Source organism: Bos indicus, chromosome 8 (assembly GCF_029378745.1).
Source record: "Bos indicus isolate NIAB-ARS_2022 breed Sahiwal x Tharparkar chromosome 8, NIAB-ARS_B.indTharparkar_mat_pri_1.0, whole genome shotgun sequence".
Lineage (NCBI taxonomy): Eukaryota > Metazoa > Chordata > Mammalia > Artiodactyla > Bovidae > Bos > Bos indicus.
The window spans coordinates 64,419,056-64,435,586 of NC_091767.1; the positions used below are offsets into that span (position 1 = coordinate 64,419,056).

At 43.2% G+C, this 16,531-nt stretch overlaps 1 long non-coding RNA gene across 2 annotated transcripts in view; it reads right to left on the reverse strand.

Annotated features, from left to right (window-relative positions):
• The window catches only part of LOC139184578 (uncharacterized), a 498,707-nt gene that overhangs the window by 139,522 nt on the left and 342,654 nt on the right, over nucleotides 1–16,531 (reverse strand). The window lies entirely within an intron of this gene.

The window sequence follows — 16,531 nt, forward strand, 5'->3', positions numbered from 1 at the left end:
AATAAATTTTTAAAACTTTGCTTTTTCATTGTGAGATACCAATGTCCATAGTAATATTAGTAAATAATGATAATAATAATAGTACATATAAAAATGAATGCTAGCTCCTCACTTCAACAGCATGTCACTGAAAGGTAAAATTCCTCTGGCTTCTTCAGTGTTGGAGTTGAAATATCCGATTGGAAATATGCATCATGTCATCTTCTGCTCCCTACTTACCAGTTTCATTCCAAACCCTGTTTTTCCCTCTCACTTCACAGTCCCAGGCCTAAATATACCAGGTTGTTTCTTGCTCCCATCAGCCTTCAAAACCCAGCTCAGCCATCAGCTTCTTAGGACTGCTGCTGCTGCTGCTGCTGCTGCTGCTGCTAAGTCGCTTCAGTCGTGTCCGACTCTGTGCGACTCCATAGGCGGCAGCCCACCGGGCTCTCCCGTCCCTGGGATTCTCCAGGCAAGAACACTGGAGTGGGTTGCCATTTCCTTCTCCAATGCACAAAAGTGAAAAGTGAAAATGAAGTCACTCAGTCGTGTCTGACTCCTATCGACCCCATGAACTGCAGCCTACCAGGCTCCTCCGTCCATGGGATTTGCCAGGCAAGAGTACTGGAGTGGGGTGCCATTGCCTTCTCTGGCTTCTTAGGACAGTCTTCCCTTATTCCTGATACAAATTATGCTTATTTATCTATGACCACCCCCATGATGCTGGGCTATAAATGTGTATCAATGTACCACTCACCCCCTTAGCACTTCATTAAACTGAGCTCCTGGAGGGTAGATATCACGTGTTATTTGCTTCTGAATCCCTGGAACCCAGCACAGTGCTGGGAACATAATCCAACGCTCAAAAAATATTTGAAGATAATTAAATAATTTTAAACAACTCATTTTTTTCTGACTAGGCAAACTAAATTACTAATTATGTGTTTGAGGAAGAGGGCATTTCTCCAAAAAAAAAAAAAAAAAATTCCCTAACAATATAATCATTTTCCCTTTTCCAACATTTTGTTACTACTTGGGAACAATCTCACGTATTAAGAGGATACAGTCAGCAGTAATCCATTTTATAGCATGTTTTGCAATATACAGTCCCATATTTCATTTAATCAATTTCCTTCTTGTTTGCAAGTACTGGTGTAAATAAGCTTGTTGCACCTTTATGTAGTAATTCCTAATTACTGCGGTCCCTTTTACTTAAGAGGACAAGTGCTTTTGACTTCAGCTGGGGCTTATCCCACACCCGAAAGCAAAAGGAGAGATACGGGTAGACCACACAGACTCTTGAAGGGACTGGAGTACATTTATTGTTGCAAGAATCTCAGATTAGTGTTTATGGTAAAACCCATGTGCCCTGCTCAAATACTAACAGATCTGGAGGGACTAGAGGGAGGGATTTCCCATCCCTGTATTCTGTATTCATCAGGCTGATCTCATTCCCTGGCTCCGGTAACAGGATAGGTCAAAGACATCTGGCTGTTCCAGGCTGGGATTTTGGCAATGGCTGGGATGAACCTTTGCCTCCAATGAGACTGCAGCAGGCTGGGTCTGCAAGGAGAGCTGCCAACCTTGTTGTCACACTTGCCCGAGTCAAGGCTAGACAAGAGTCTGCCTGGAGCTAGTGATGCAGGCAGATCGCTAGAAGTCTGGATAGGGTTTGAATAATGGCAAGGCCAAGGCCGAGGGCATGGGAACATGGCTTGGGGGCCCTGGCAACATCACTCATGAACACACTATCTGAAAAGAAGAGTGGCCTCTGTTACCTCTCTCATCCTCAATTTCCCTGTCAAAGACGGAGGATTAGAACCAGTGATTTCTAAGGCTCCCTTCTTGACCCTTGGCATAGGCAAAACAGCTTGGTTGCAGAGAAGTACAGGCAGGACCACAGGGCAAGGCGGCTCAGAATTCATGGTGATCCAGACTTCATGCTGAGTTAGAGGACACAAGGTAAGAACAGCCCCCAAGGATTCTTGGATGGCTCCAGAAGCTCCCTGCTCCAATAAGCCTCTGGGAAGCTGGCTCCTGAACTGAGCAGGTTTCCCAGGCTAGCTAGCAACCTATTTACTCAGAGGATACATATTTGCCCAAGGAAAGACCTTCAGTCAGAGGCCCTTGGAGCTGCATATGAGCAATGCACTAAAGAATCCCAGGGGCAAGACAGATACTTCTCAGTCTGGTTGTCTGCTCCATGCTGGCCCCAGGCTTATTAGCACTGTCTCTCCACTTCCTTTTAAACACCAGCCCCTCCTGCCCTACCTCCAGTGTGTGTTTTGTTAGGAAGCAGCATGAATGGGGGAAATACAGCAACTTTAGAATCTGAAACCCTGGATTTGAGTCTCAGCCCTGAATGTTGTGCATTTATGTGACCTTGAGTAGATTATTTTCCCTACCTATACCTCAATGTTCTTCATCTGTAAAATGGAAATTATGTCACCCATCTCTATAGATGTCTCCATGACTCAAATCAGATCACTAAATAGCTGTGCTCTGTAGACAGAAACACCAGATAGACCTAAGCCATTAGCCATGCCAAATTATTTTGGGAAATCGCTGGGGTCTAAATGATGCATAAATAAAACCAGAGCTGGAGAGAAAGCCTCTCTAGGCTCTGTGCAGACTCGCTGTCTCCTATCAGTCATCTGGCCATTCCCCTAATCCTCCCCTCCAGCCTGCAGGGCTTGGCTGTGGGGCCAGCCAGCCACTAACAGGACTGCTTGCTGCTCAGACCAGACAGTCCCCAGGGCTGCAGGCTTCTGCCTGTCAGCCTATCAGCTGGCACACTGACAGACAGGGAATCTGGCCAACAAGTGTCTAATCAAGATGGTACCAAGTCTTAAACCTGTCGATTCAGTGCAGTGAATCCAAAGGGGTCACAGGCAGCGCTATTAATAAATGCCCGAGGTATGGTGGGCTACAAAACTTGGAACTTCAAGGCCATGGGGTATTATGGAAAGGTGGAGGATCTGGGGAAAAAGCGTGCCAGCATTCCTTGTGCAGAAGACAGTCCGTTGAAAATGCATGAACTTTGAGGCCCAAAAGACTGGAAGACCAAGCCCTGCTCCACTATTTATTGACTATATAGCCTTGGCCAGAGCACTTCTCTGAGCCTTGGTTTTCTCATTGTACAATGGGCATTACAGTAATAATACCATCCCAGTAGCTAATATTTACCAAAGACATATTATGTGTCAGACACTGTGTTTCATGTGCTCCGTGGGTGTTACACATGCAACCTACTTCTCAGGATTCTTCTGAAGCAACTGGCTAAAGTACCCGATGAGCTAATGGACACTTGACAAAGATGAGCTTCCTCTCTGTACCCCTCATCCTTATGTCTCACAAAACCTTACTGCTAGGGAATTCCCTGGTGGTCCAGTGGTTAGGACTCAGTGCTTTCACTCCCAGGCCCAGGTTTAATCCCTGGTCAGGGAACTAAGATCCCATGTGCTGCACAGTGTGACCAAATTAAAACAAAACAAAAAACCCCCAACAAACAACCAAACAAAACCTACTACTCTGGTGCCGCAATTTCTTCATTCTTTGCAAATCTGGCTTCACCACTTAGCAGCTGTGTAGCCTAAGCAGTTCCTTAACTACTCTGAGCCTCACTTTTTTTTTTTAATGAGGTAAAACAATGAGTGATGACCTCATACAGTTGTGGGAATGAAATGAGATGGAGACAAAGTGCTTAATGCAATGGCAGCACGTAGTAAATTCTCAATGAATATTCGTTGCTTTAATGGTTATTTATCACCCCTCATATTTGTGTCATGTTTTTCACTTTATGAAGCACTTCCACATCTGTTAACTCTTTGGATTTATACTCTGTGAGGCAGACAGGGCAAGAATTATTATTCCTATTCAGCAAAGAAATGGAGGCTCAGAATTGTGGAGTGACTTACTCGAGGTCACATGGTGAATAAGAAGCGGAGACGAAACTGAAACCCAGATCTTCCTCCTCTAAGCTCAGTGCTTTGTCCCCACTAAGAAAAGGGCCAAAGCCAACCCCCAAGCTGGTCCTTTGGCCTGAAAAGGAACCCCATATGTGCAGCCAGAGGTGGTTGGTGGTGGGTGAACGTCACAGCCCCAAGTGAGTCCAAAGTCTCCATGGCCACTATAAATGGAGGCCCCTCCCAGACACCAAGAAGCCCTTGGGGGATGATCCCTGGCAGGGACATAGCTCTCAGCAGAAACAATTCCTGCAGAGCTTGCAAGTCTTCTGACATTTCAGGGTCCCACAGAAATTGAATGCAAAGTTACATGCATAAGTACACTGGGTATTTTTCTGGGTAGGTGGTCCAATGCTTTTATCAGATTCTCAGAAGCATCCCTGACCCACAGAAGGGAAAGAACAGTTGTTACAAGCTGCAGCCTTGACTTTCATACCTGAATAGCCCTCTTCCAAGTCCTGTTCCCTGAGGGTGGCTTCTGTGAACCATGGCCACGACCAAAAGAAATAGCCACTAGCCTCTGCTTGCCTTGCCTGGTATGGCCTTTATTTTCTTCTTGTCTAGATTTACCAAATTTACTTTAGTGAGTAGACAGTACCTTTATAGTCACTCTAAAACAACCAAGTTTTTCTTTAATCCTAAGTCCATTATTTAACCCAAGAAACAAGAGTTAACATAAACAGGGTTTACCACTTTGTCTCAGCAAACACAATTTAGATGTGCTGTTTCTAATGAAAACCAAAACAGAGCAAATAATTAAGTTAAGAACAACAGCATCAATTTAGTAGTTTACCAATTAGCAATTCACTCCAACATGTTTTGAGTAAACGCTGAGCTCACAGAACACCATGCTTAGTGCTTCTGGTTTAATTGGCCTCTCTGCAATACTCAGCATGACTGGCCTCTGTTGTCAACACCACCACCTTCCCTTGGTCTTGGTGACGCACACTTCTCTGACTACCTGTGGGCTCCTTGTGCATGTTCTTGGGTATGTTCTTCTTCCTCTGCCCTCTCCTAGATATTAGCTCTGCCCATACACTTTTGTTTTCTAGCCGGCTGTCTCCCTGATGACTTCATTGGCTTCCACAACTTTGTTTACCATTTCTATCCTGATGATTCCCAAATCTGTAACCTTGGTTATTCTATCAATACTAATTTTGCTCACTTGGATGAGGACAGCAGCCTTCTAACAGGTGTCTTGTCTCCATTCTGGCCTGCTTTGATCTATTCACGCAGCAGTCAGAGTGACTCTCCCAATATGCAAACTAGATCATGGTGTAGGCAGAGAGGTGGGGGTCACAGATAGAAGACCTCGTAAGACATTCTCAGATGTTTGAAACTTACCCTGAAGGCACTGGGGAGCCACTGAAGAACTGTGCACAGAGTAACTATGATCTAGTTTGTGTTTTGGGAAAATCACTCTGGCCTTTGGCCAGATCTATTTCTTTTTTGACCTGATTGTGGAGGCCATTTTGCGGTGATTAAAAATATATATGAGTTTATTCTTCTTTCCACTTAGCTCTTTACGTATTGGTTATACAGAAATGTAGAGGTTATAGAGGGGCAAGACACTTGTTAAAAAGAGTTTAGAATCAAACAAATTCAAGGAGAACTGAAGGCTTCTCTTTTCATCTCTTTATTGTATGTTATGCTCTGGGTGCATGCCTTCCTCAGCATAAACACACCATCAACATGCCTAGCTCAGCGTTCTCACTCACAGGCTCCTCTGTGCCTTGAATTCTCTCTCCCAGCCTCCACACCCAATGGTTCTCCAGGAAGCCTTCTCGATCTTTCTGGCTCTCTTTGGATACATGTACCTCAGGACTCCTAGTCCATGGGCCATGTACATGTACCACCTCTTTTGCACTTCCCACACATAACTCAGGTTTTGATAAAATTTTTCATGTAACTCAGTGCTAAAGAATCCTCCTGCTAATGCACAAGATGTAAGTTTGGTCCTGGATCAGGAAGATCCCCTGGAGGAGGAAATGACAACCCACTCCAGTGTTCTTGTCTGGAAAATCCTATGGATAGAAGAGCTTGGGAGGCTATAGTCCAAGGGGTCGCAAAGAGTCAGACATGACTGAGCATATATGCTTATACATGATAAAATTTTTCATATGAATCTGCTATGTTTCTCCAGACAAGGCTTTCCTGTGTTTTGTTCACTAGGTACTCAGGAAATTTTGGCTGAATCAATAAGATCATCCAAGATCCAACCCTTGAGGGCAGCTTTACTCTGGGATTTGAATCAAGGTTTCTTTTGCAGCTAACCCAGAGCTACCAGCTATTATCCATAGATCATCTAAACAAAGTCACCCTTCTAGACATTCACATTGGATGGCATCACCCATTCAAGTCTGAACAAACTCTGAGAGACGGTGAAGGACAGGGAAGCCTGGCATGCTGCAGTCCATGGGGTTGCAAAGAGTCGGACACGACTGAGCAACTAAATGACAATAAGAAAAAAGAATGTGGAACTAATGGGGAGGAGTCCTGGGTGCAACTCCAATCTCATTCATCGCTGATTCAATGAGTCATGTCATCTCTTGCAAAAATAGTTTGTTTGTTTTTTTCCCAACTGCAAAATAGTTATTGTTGCTCTTCACAGGTTGTAAGGCTTGGAGGAAGTAGTATATACCCAAAGGAGCTTTGCAGACATGTTAAAACAAAAAGTAACTTTGTGTTTGTGTGAATATTACCCTTTTCTTTTTCTATTTACAGGCATCACTATTTTTCTATTCTCTTTCCATCCATGTCTGACCTTTCCATAACAGTGCTATTCACCATAGTGCAAGATGCTCTTGCCTACAGCAAACAGCAGTCTTTAAGTTCAAATTTTATAACTGTAAATGGAGTCATTCAAAAATACCAGGGTCAGGACCATGGCTGGCATCTACAATGAGAGTCCAGAAGGAGTGATATAAATCAAATGACCTCTCTTATTATAGAAAGTCAATATGCCCTGGAGGGATTCGTCTTAGCAAATGAAATTTGCTAAGGTGGTGACAATAAAAGGGGATGTGCAAATGGAATTGGTGAAAATTATACTGAGTATCCTGTGAAAAGACCCAGTGTTTATCTCCTTTTTTTCACAATACTGCCAGCACACCAATATCTTGCATTTTCTTATCTACGGCCAAGTGAGTAAGGCCTGGTCATATAAATACAGCATAGATCCTTCATCTTTCTACCATTTGATATGTAGAATTTATATAATGTAAGTATTTATCTTATCTCTTGATTCTAGATATGGGAGAGCTCATATATGTGTCTGAGAGACATATCCTTGGTGCCAAGACATCAGGAGGACCAGATCTATGTGGAACTCTCCTGGGGCTCTTGTATAATGCAGTGTGCCCAGAGTCCAGAAGAAAATATTATTGCGTGAGAACCTGAAAGACAAACATCTCTGAAATGGGGGCAAAGGTCACAGTGACAGCTTGTTATTCCCATCTCTCCTACAATTACCACGTGTCATGGGTGGAGTGGCATTGAACCTAGAAGAAAACAGGAAATTTTGCTATAGGCTATGACTTCTCTGCTCTCCTGCTATGCCTCCTTCTTAACCACAGTCTGTCAAGTCAATCTTGAACAGCCAAGTGCCTTCTACCTTAGAGTCCTTGCAACTCCTTCTCTACATTTTAACCCAGTAGAGCACTTATAGATGATCTTTTTCTGGTTGCTTCCTTTCAGACTGTTAACTTCTTAAGATTAGCTACCCAATGGACTGACTATACAGTTCATGGAATTCTCCAGGCCAGAATACTGGAGTGGGTAGCCTTTCCCTTCTCCAAGGGGGTCTTCCCAACCCAGGGATCGAACCCAGGTCTCCCACATTGCAGGTGGATTCCTTACCAGCTGAGCCACAAAGGAAGCCTGAATTAGCTACAGATGTTAGATTTGACTTCTCTATCAAATAATGCACTGCAGGCCTAAGGCAAGGGAGGCACCAGATTCCTGGGACACTGCCCTTGTTAAGACTTCTGAGTATCCAGGTCCCTGATTTCTGAAAGGGAAAACTGGACACACTGTACACATATCCTCTGCAATATGCTGATAATCCTGTGAGATTCTCTCATCAGATGAGAGCTCAGTCTGGTACTTTAGAATAATATACTTTCTTTGTCACTAAATCAGAAGTGCAGCTGAGAAGAGCCTGGAGTTGAGCTTGGCTGTAGGCTCAGCACGGGTGAGCAGTGGCATGGCTGCTTAGCAAGTCTACAGCAACGTAGGCAGCCTTGGCAAATGAGAAGGGGCCAAATTAATGGGGGGAAGTGGGCAGCCCCATTCTAGCCTGTGCTAGTCAGTCCACAGGTGCATTACCACACTCCCCATTACAAGTCCCTTCATAGAAGACAAGTAACCTGAGTCCACAATGGGAAGAGGAGCAGGGTGGATAAATGGTGGGGCATAGAACAGAGCTGAAGAAACTGGGAATCTGAGCTTACAGGGAAGAAGGCATGTGAGGCCCTCTAAGAGCTGCCTCCAAATATCTGAAAGGTTGTCATTTGGAAATAAGATCAACCACGATCTATATGAAAACTAAAACCAATGGCTGAAAACAAGCTGATTTTCACTCAATGTTAAGTGCTCCTTTCCTAACAAGCAGAGCTGGCTATCAGTGGAAAAGACTGCCTCGTGAAGGAAGGTGGCCTCTGCCAGTGGGTGTTCAAGCAGAGATTCAATTACAAGCCGTTAAAAGCATGATGGTCTGTGAGATTCCAACTTGTGCGACTCAAAGCTAATGGCATCCAATGGCCATCTCAATTCCACAAAGTTTTGATGCCAAGAGAGAGTATAGAACCTAGTTCCAAAAAGCAGCCTTTCCTGCCACCTCCCTCTCTGTTCCCAGCACACTAATTTTCTCTCCTTCAGTGCTGGTAGGAAGCAGGACTCCATGAGAGATGGTAAGTGAGACAAGGCTCTGCCCAGCCCTCTCAGCATGATTGGCAATTAGCTGGACTCCAGCCTTCCAGGACTCACAAGCTCACAGCAGGTCATGATATTCCACTGGTGCTTATTTAGAACCCAAGGAAGGAGGCAGCCACAGGTAGCAGGGGCTTAATTCTGAACCCATGCTAACCAAACATTAACATTTGCATTTAAAAACAGGAGCAGGAAAAAGAGCAATGAAAACTCTACTCAATTAAAGCTGTTTGCAAATGCAAATATGCCTGACACAGAAGAGAAAGGGACTCCTGAGTGGCCACCCCTCTCTGTTGACATTTGTGACCAGACAGAAGAGGGGAGTGTATACATACGCCGGAGGAAGAAGAAATTGGAGTGGGTGGAGGAGTGGAAGATGAGGAGGGACAGAAAGATAATTTTGTTCTATACCACGAAACCTATAATTTCATTCTGACATGAAAATTAGCTCTGTAGCTAATTAGCTTTCTAATATCATTTGCTGCCATAGAAAGGATAAAAGTTTATGAATTTATGAACCTACCTGAAAAAGAAAAAAGGGCTGCAAGTTTGCAAGAGGGGATTAGCTGATTCAAATCACAGGAGCCATTTTAGGAGATTAGGCCTATCATTGCCTTTGTGCCCAGAAGAGCATCTAGGAGCAGGCCTCATGTTGTGTCTGTACACCATCACCCTCAGTGGCTGGACTGGCTTCTCTGAGGAGCCCTCCAGTATTTGGAAAACCCTGATGTTAAAGGTCTCCTTGTACAGTGGAAGACTCTGTGCTCTGCAGCACCACACCATTGGTCCTAAATGTGCCCTCTTGAGCCTCTGAGCACACTTGCCCTCCTGCTTCCCAGGACCAGCCTACTGTGACTTGAAGTAATTTATGAATCAGGCCATAAGTCCACCTGGCAGCTGGCCCGCTTACCCTATCAAACATCTTCCCTTCACCTCTTTGGACTGTTCTAGACCACTTGGCCTTCCCTACCAAGATCACTGTGATCCAATTAGATGTAGAACATTCTAGAACTTCCAGAACTCAACCTGGCCTTGAGAAATATCTCTCCTATTTTTATTTTCCTTAAAATATAATTATTGTATGTCAGCAAGATGGCAGACTATGAAGTTCTAACTCTCATGACTCCCATAGAAACACTGATACTAACAACCACTCATGGATGAGAGTACCTTTATATAGCAGAGGTTTCAGCACCTGGGTGGAGCATAAAATCCAAGAATGGTGCATTGTGTGTCAGAAGAGCCATTTTCCTTTATCTATGCCAACCCTAACCCACTCCAGTGTTCTTGCCTGGAGAATCCCAGGGATGGTGGGGCCTGGTGGGCTGCCATCTATGGGGTCACATAGAGTTGGACACAACTGAAGCAACTTAGCAGCAACAGCAGCAGCATGCCAACCCTTCCCCAAAGTGGCACAGTTCAGGGCCAAGAGAGACCCCCATGGCCCATGGTTTTTCCCACAAGGGAAAGTGAAAGTGAAGTGAGCATCCAGCTTCCCCAGCCTTGCAGGGCACTGCCCAAGATGCCCACTTCTAGCTCATCCCACCCAGAATACCGAGGGGATGGGCTCAGCTGACTCACCTGGGAAAAGCCAGAAGCAGAGAAATGGTGTGGGGGCTCAGAGCAACCAGCATGCATATCTTGACAACCACCCACAGATCCTACTAACTAGCTTGCAGTCTTCAATAAGAGCCCTAGAATAGATCAACAAAACTATTGTTGGTTTTGTGAAAAGATAAAATTGACAAACCTTTAGTTAGACTAAGAAAAAAGACTCAAATAATTAAAATTATAAGTGAAAGATGAAACAGTAAACTGATTCCACAGAAATACAAAGGATCATGAGACTTCTATGAACAATTATACATCAACAAATTGGGTAACCTAGAAGAAATAGGTAAATTCCTAGACACATGAAGAGAGTGTGATTAGTGATACCAAGATTAAATCATAGAGAAATAGAAAATCTGAACAGGCCAATAACAAGCAAGGAGGTTAAATCAGTAATCAAAAACCTCCCAACTAAGAAAAGTCCGAGACTAGACAACTTCAATGATGAATTCTACCAAACATTTAAGGAATTAATGCCAATCTTTCTCAAAATCTTCCAAAAATTTGAAGAGAAGGGAACACTTCCAAACTCATCTTACAATGCCAGCATTATACTAAAGCCAGACGAAAACTTTACAAGAAAAGAAAATTACAGGCCAATATCCCTAGTGAACACTGACGCAAAAATCCTCAAGGAGATACTAGCCCACCCATTCAGTTCAGTTCAGTTCAGTTCAGTCACTCAGTCGTGTCTGACTCTTTGCGACCCCATGAATCGCAGCATGCCAGGCCTCCCTGTCCATCACCAACTCCCGGAGTTCACCCAGACTCACGTCCATCGAGTCAGTGATGCCATTCAGCCATCTCATCTTCTGTCATCCCCTTCTCCTCCTCCCAATCCCTCCCAGCATCAGAGTCTTTTCCAATGAGTCAGCTTTTCCCATGAGGTGGCCAAAATACGGGAGTTTCAGCTTTAGCATCATTCCTTCCAAAGAAATCTCAGGGCTGATCTCCTTCAGAACGGATTGGTTGGATCTCCTTGCAGTCCAAGGGACTCTCAAGAGTCTTCTCCAACACCACAGTTCAAAAGCATCAATTCTTCGGCCCTCAGCTTTCTTCACACTCCAACTCTCACATCCATACGTGACCACTGGAAAAACCATAGCCTTGACTAGACGGACCTTTGTTGGCAAAGTAATATCTCTGCTTTTCAATATGCTATCTAGGTTGGTCATAACTTTCCTTCCAAGGAGTAAGCGACTTTTAATTTCATGGCTGCAGTCACCACTGCAGTGATTTTGGAGCCCCCAAAAATAAAGTCTGACACTGTTTCCACTGTTTCCCCAACCATTTCCCATGAAGTGATGGGACTGGATGCCATGATCTTCGTTTTCTGAATGTTGAGTTTTAAGCCAACTTTTTCACTCTCCTCTTTCACTTTCATCAAGAGGCTTTTGAGTTCCTCTTCACTTTCTGCCATAAGGGTGGTGTCATCTGAATATCTGAGATTATTGATATTTCTCCCGGCAATCTTGATTCCAGCTTGTGTTTCTTCCAGTCCAGCGTTTCTCATGATGTACTCTGCATATAAGTTAAATAAGCAGGGTGACAATCTACAGTCTTGACATACTCCTTTTCCTATTTGGAACCAGTCTGTTGTTCCATGTCCAGTTCTAACTGTTGCTTCCTGACCTGCATACACATTTCTCAAGAGGCAGGTCAGGTGGTCTGGTATTCCCATCTCTTTCAGAATTTTCCACAGTTTATTGTGATCCACCCATTCAACAACACATCAAATGGTCCAAACACCATGATCAAGATGGGTTTATCCCTAATGTAAAGATTAGTTCAACCTATGCAAATCAATTTGTGGTTTTCAGTCTGTCTACCCTCTTATGGAGAAGGATAAAGGGCTTATGGAAGCTTCCTGATGGGATAGACTGACTGAGGAGGAAACTGGGTCTTGTTCTGATGGGCAGGGCTATGCTCAGTAAGTCTTTAATCCAATTTTCTGTGGATGGGTGGAGCTGTGTTCCCTCCCTGCTATTTCAGTTCAGTTCAGTCCAGTCCAGTCACTCAGTCATGTCCAACTCTTTGTGACCCCATGAATTGCAGCACGCCAGGCCTCCCTGTCCATCACCAACTCCTGGAGTTCACTCAGACTCACGTCCATCGAGTCAGTGATGCCATCCAGCCATTTCATCCTCTGTCGTCCCCTTCTCCTCCTGCCCCCAATCCCTCCCAGCATCAGAGTCTTTGCCAATGAGTCAACTCTTCGCATGAGGTGGCCAAAGTACTGGAGTTTCAGCTTTAGCATCATTCCTTCCAAAGAAATCTCAGGGCTGACCTCCTTCTGAATGGACTGGTTGGATCTCCTTGCAGTCCAAGGGACTCTCAAGAGTCTTCTCCAACACCACAGTTCAAAAGCATCAATTCTTCGGCACTCAGCCTTCTTCACAGTCCAACTCTCACATCCATACATGACCACTGGAAAAACCATAGCCTTGACTAGATGGACCTTTGTTGGCAAAGTAATATCTCTGCTTTTTAATATGCCATCTAGGTTGGTCATAACTTTCCTTCCAAGGAGTAAGCGTCTTTTAATTTCATGGCTGCAGTCACCATCTGCAGTGATTTTGGAGCCCCCAAAAATAAAGTCTGACACTGTTTCCACTGTTTCCCCATCCATTTCCCATGAAGTGATGGGACTGGATGCCATGATCTTCGTTTTCTGAATGTTGAGTTTTAAGCCAACTTTTTCACTCTCCTCTTTCACTTTCATCAAGAGGCTTTTGAGTTCCTCTTCACTTTCTGCCATAAGGGTGGTGTCATCTGAATATCTGAGGTTATTGATATTTCTCCCGGCAATCTTGATTCCAGCTTGTGTTTCTTCCAGTCCAGCGTTTCTCATGATGTACTCTGCATATAAATTAAATAAACTGGGTGACAATATACAGCCTTGACATACTCCTTTTCCTATTTGGAACCAGTCTGTTGTTCCATGTCCAGTTCTAACTGTTGCTTCCTGACCTGCATACACATTTCTCAAGAGGCAGGTCAGGTGGTCTGGTATTCCCATCTCTTTCAGAATTTTCCACAGTTTATTGTGATCCACACAGTCCAAGGCTTTGGCATAGTCAATAAAGCAGAAATAGATGTTTTTCTGGAACTCTCTTGCTTTTTCCATGATCCAGCGGATGTTGGCAATTTGATCTCTGGTTCCTCTGCCTTTTCTAAAACCAGCTTGAACATCAGGAAGTTCACGGTTCACATATTGCTGAAGCCTGGCTTGGAGAATTTTGAGCATTGCTTTACTAGCGTGTGAGATGAGTGCAATTGTGCGGTAGTTTGAGCATTCTTTGGCATTGCCTTTGTACAATAGCACCCCCCCAAAAATACTTAGGAATAAACTTATTCAAGGAGGTGAAATATCTATACACTGAAAACTATAAAACACTGATGAAAAAGATACAACAATCCCAGTTCTGGTTATATATCCAAAGGAAATGAAATAAATATCTTGAGACATCTGCACTCCCAAGTTCATTACAGCATAATTCATAGTAGTCAAGATACGGAAACAACCCAAGTGTTCATTGACAGATGAAGGGATAAAGAAAATGTGGTATATATATTGCATATATAATATATAATGTGATTACATATATATATATATATGATATTATTCAGACATAGAAAAGACCAAAATTCTGCCACTTGTGTCAACATGGATGAGTCTAGATGGCATTATACTAAGTGAAATAAACCAGACACAGAAAGACAAATGCTATATGATCTCATTTACATGTGGAATCTAAAAAAGTCAAAATTCATAGAAACAGGGAGTATAACAGTAGTTGCCAAAGGCTGGGAGCTGGGGAAAATGGGGAGGTGTTGGTCAAAAGATATAAATTTTCAGTTAGAAGATGAATAAATTCTGGGGCTCTACATACAGAATGGTGTTTATACTTAACAATATTGTATTGTACACCTGAAATTTTCTAAGCAAGTAAACATTAAGTGCTCTCACTAGAATAAAAAGGAAAAAGGTAACTAAAGTAGGTGATGGATGTGTTAAGGAGCTTGATGTGGTAATCATTTCACAATGCATATATATACCAAATAACATAATTTAAAAATAAACAAAGCTTGAACAGACATTTTTTGAAAGAAGACATACAAATCACCACCAGGTTCATAAAAAGATGGTCAACAATACTAACCATAGATTGGAAATGAAAACCACAAAGAGATGAGATAGCCTCACACCTATTAGAATGACTATTTTTTTAAAAAAGATAAATGCTAGCAAGAATATGGAGAAAAGAGAATCCTGGTACACTATTGGTGTGAATATAAATTGGTATACCATGATGGAAAACAGAGTGGAGTTTTCTCAAAAAATTAACAAATAGGACTACCAAATGATCTAATACTTTTACTTTTGGGTATTTACCCAAAGGAATGGAAATCAAGATCTTGGGGAAATACCTGCACTTCCACATTCATTGCAGCATTATTTATAGTAGCCAAGATATGGAAATAACATACGTGTCTATTGATGAATGAATATGTAAAGAAAATGTGATGTATATATAATATGATGTAAAGAGTTGTGTCTGACTCTTTGTGACCCCATGGACTGTGGCCCGCCAAGCTCCTTTGTCCATGGGACTCTCCAGGCAAGAATATTGCTGAGGAAGATTCTCCAAGGAATCTTCCTAGCCCAGGGTTTGAACCCATGTCTCCTATGTTTCCTGCAGTGCCACCCAGGAAGCCCTCATATTATATTTTACACACACACACACACACACACACACACACAACGGAATAATATTCAGTCTTTAAAAAGAAGGAAATCCAGCCATTCACAAAACCATGGATAGACCTGGAGCACATTATCCTAAGTGAAGTAAGCCAGACACAGAAAGACAAATACTGTGTGATATCACATGTATGTGGAACCTAAAACAGTCAGTCATAGAAGCAGAGTAGAATGGTGGTTGCCAGGAGCTGGGAAGAGAAGGAAATGAAAACATGACAGTTAAAGGGTGCAAAGTTTCAGTTATATAAGTAAATCTGGAGATTAAGGAGGAGAAGGGGACGACAGAGGATGAGATGGCTGGATGGCATCACTGACTTGAGTCTGAGTGAACTCCGGGAGTTGGTGATGGACAGGGAGGCCTGGCGTGCTGCGATTCACGGGGTCGCAAAGAGTCGGACACGACTGAGCGACTGATCTGATCTGATCTGATCTGATTGTGACTAGGTTAACAACATTCTTTTGTATACTTAAAATTTGCTAAGGAGGTAGATCTTATATTGGGCTTCCTGGTGGCTCAGTCGATAAAGAATCCAACTGCAATGCAGGAGACCTGGGTTTGATCCTGGGATTGAGAAGATCCCCTGGAGGAGGGCATGGCAACACACTCTAGCATTCTTGCCTGGAGAATCTCCATGGACAGAGGAGCCTGGCAGGCTGCAGTCCATGGGGTTGCGAAGAGTCAGACATGACTGAGCAACTAAGCACAGCACAACACAGATCTTATATTAAGTATTCTTACCATAAAATAATAACAATAATAAAAACGGAGTGGGAGGAAACTTTAGGAGAGGATGGATATGTTTTTAGCCTTGATGGTTTCCTGGGTAGAGCTTTTTACATGTCAATCAAACCTCAATAAAGTGTTTTTTATATGTATATCATTATAGTCACATTTACTGAGCACATATTCTGGGCCATTTCATTTAACTTTTGCAGGAACCCTAGGAGTTAGATGTTCGATTATTATTTCCACTTAACAGTTGAGAAAACGGAGTCTCAGAGATGCTAATTTACTTGCCAAAGGTTGCAGACCTGGTAAACTCGATAGCCAGGATTTTGAATCCCAGACTGTCATTTATTACTAGTATCACTACCTTATATATGCAGGACCTTTCACAGTTCATTGATTATGACTGCTATTACTCTGTGAATTCTCTCAGTCCCCCAATGTGTGTGAAGAATGTGAGCCTCATAGAGATAAAGTGCCTGCCCCCATCCACAGATGGCAATCAGTGGTTCTGGAGTTGGAACCCAGACTTTCTGTTCATGATCTCTTTACCAC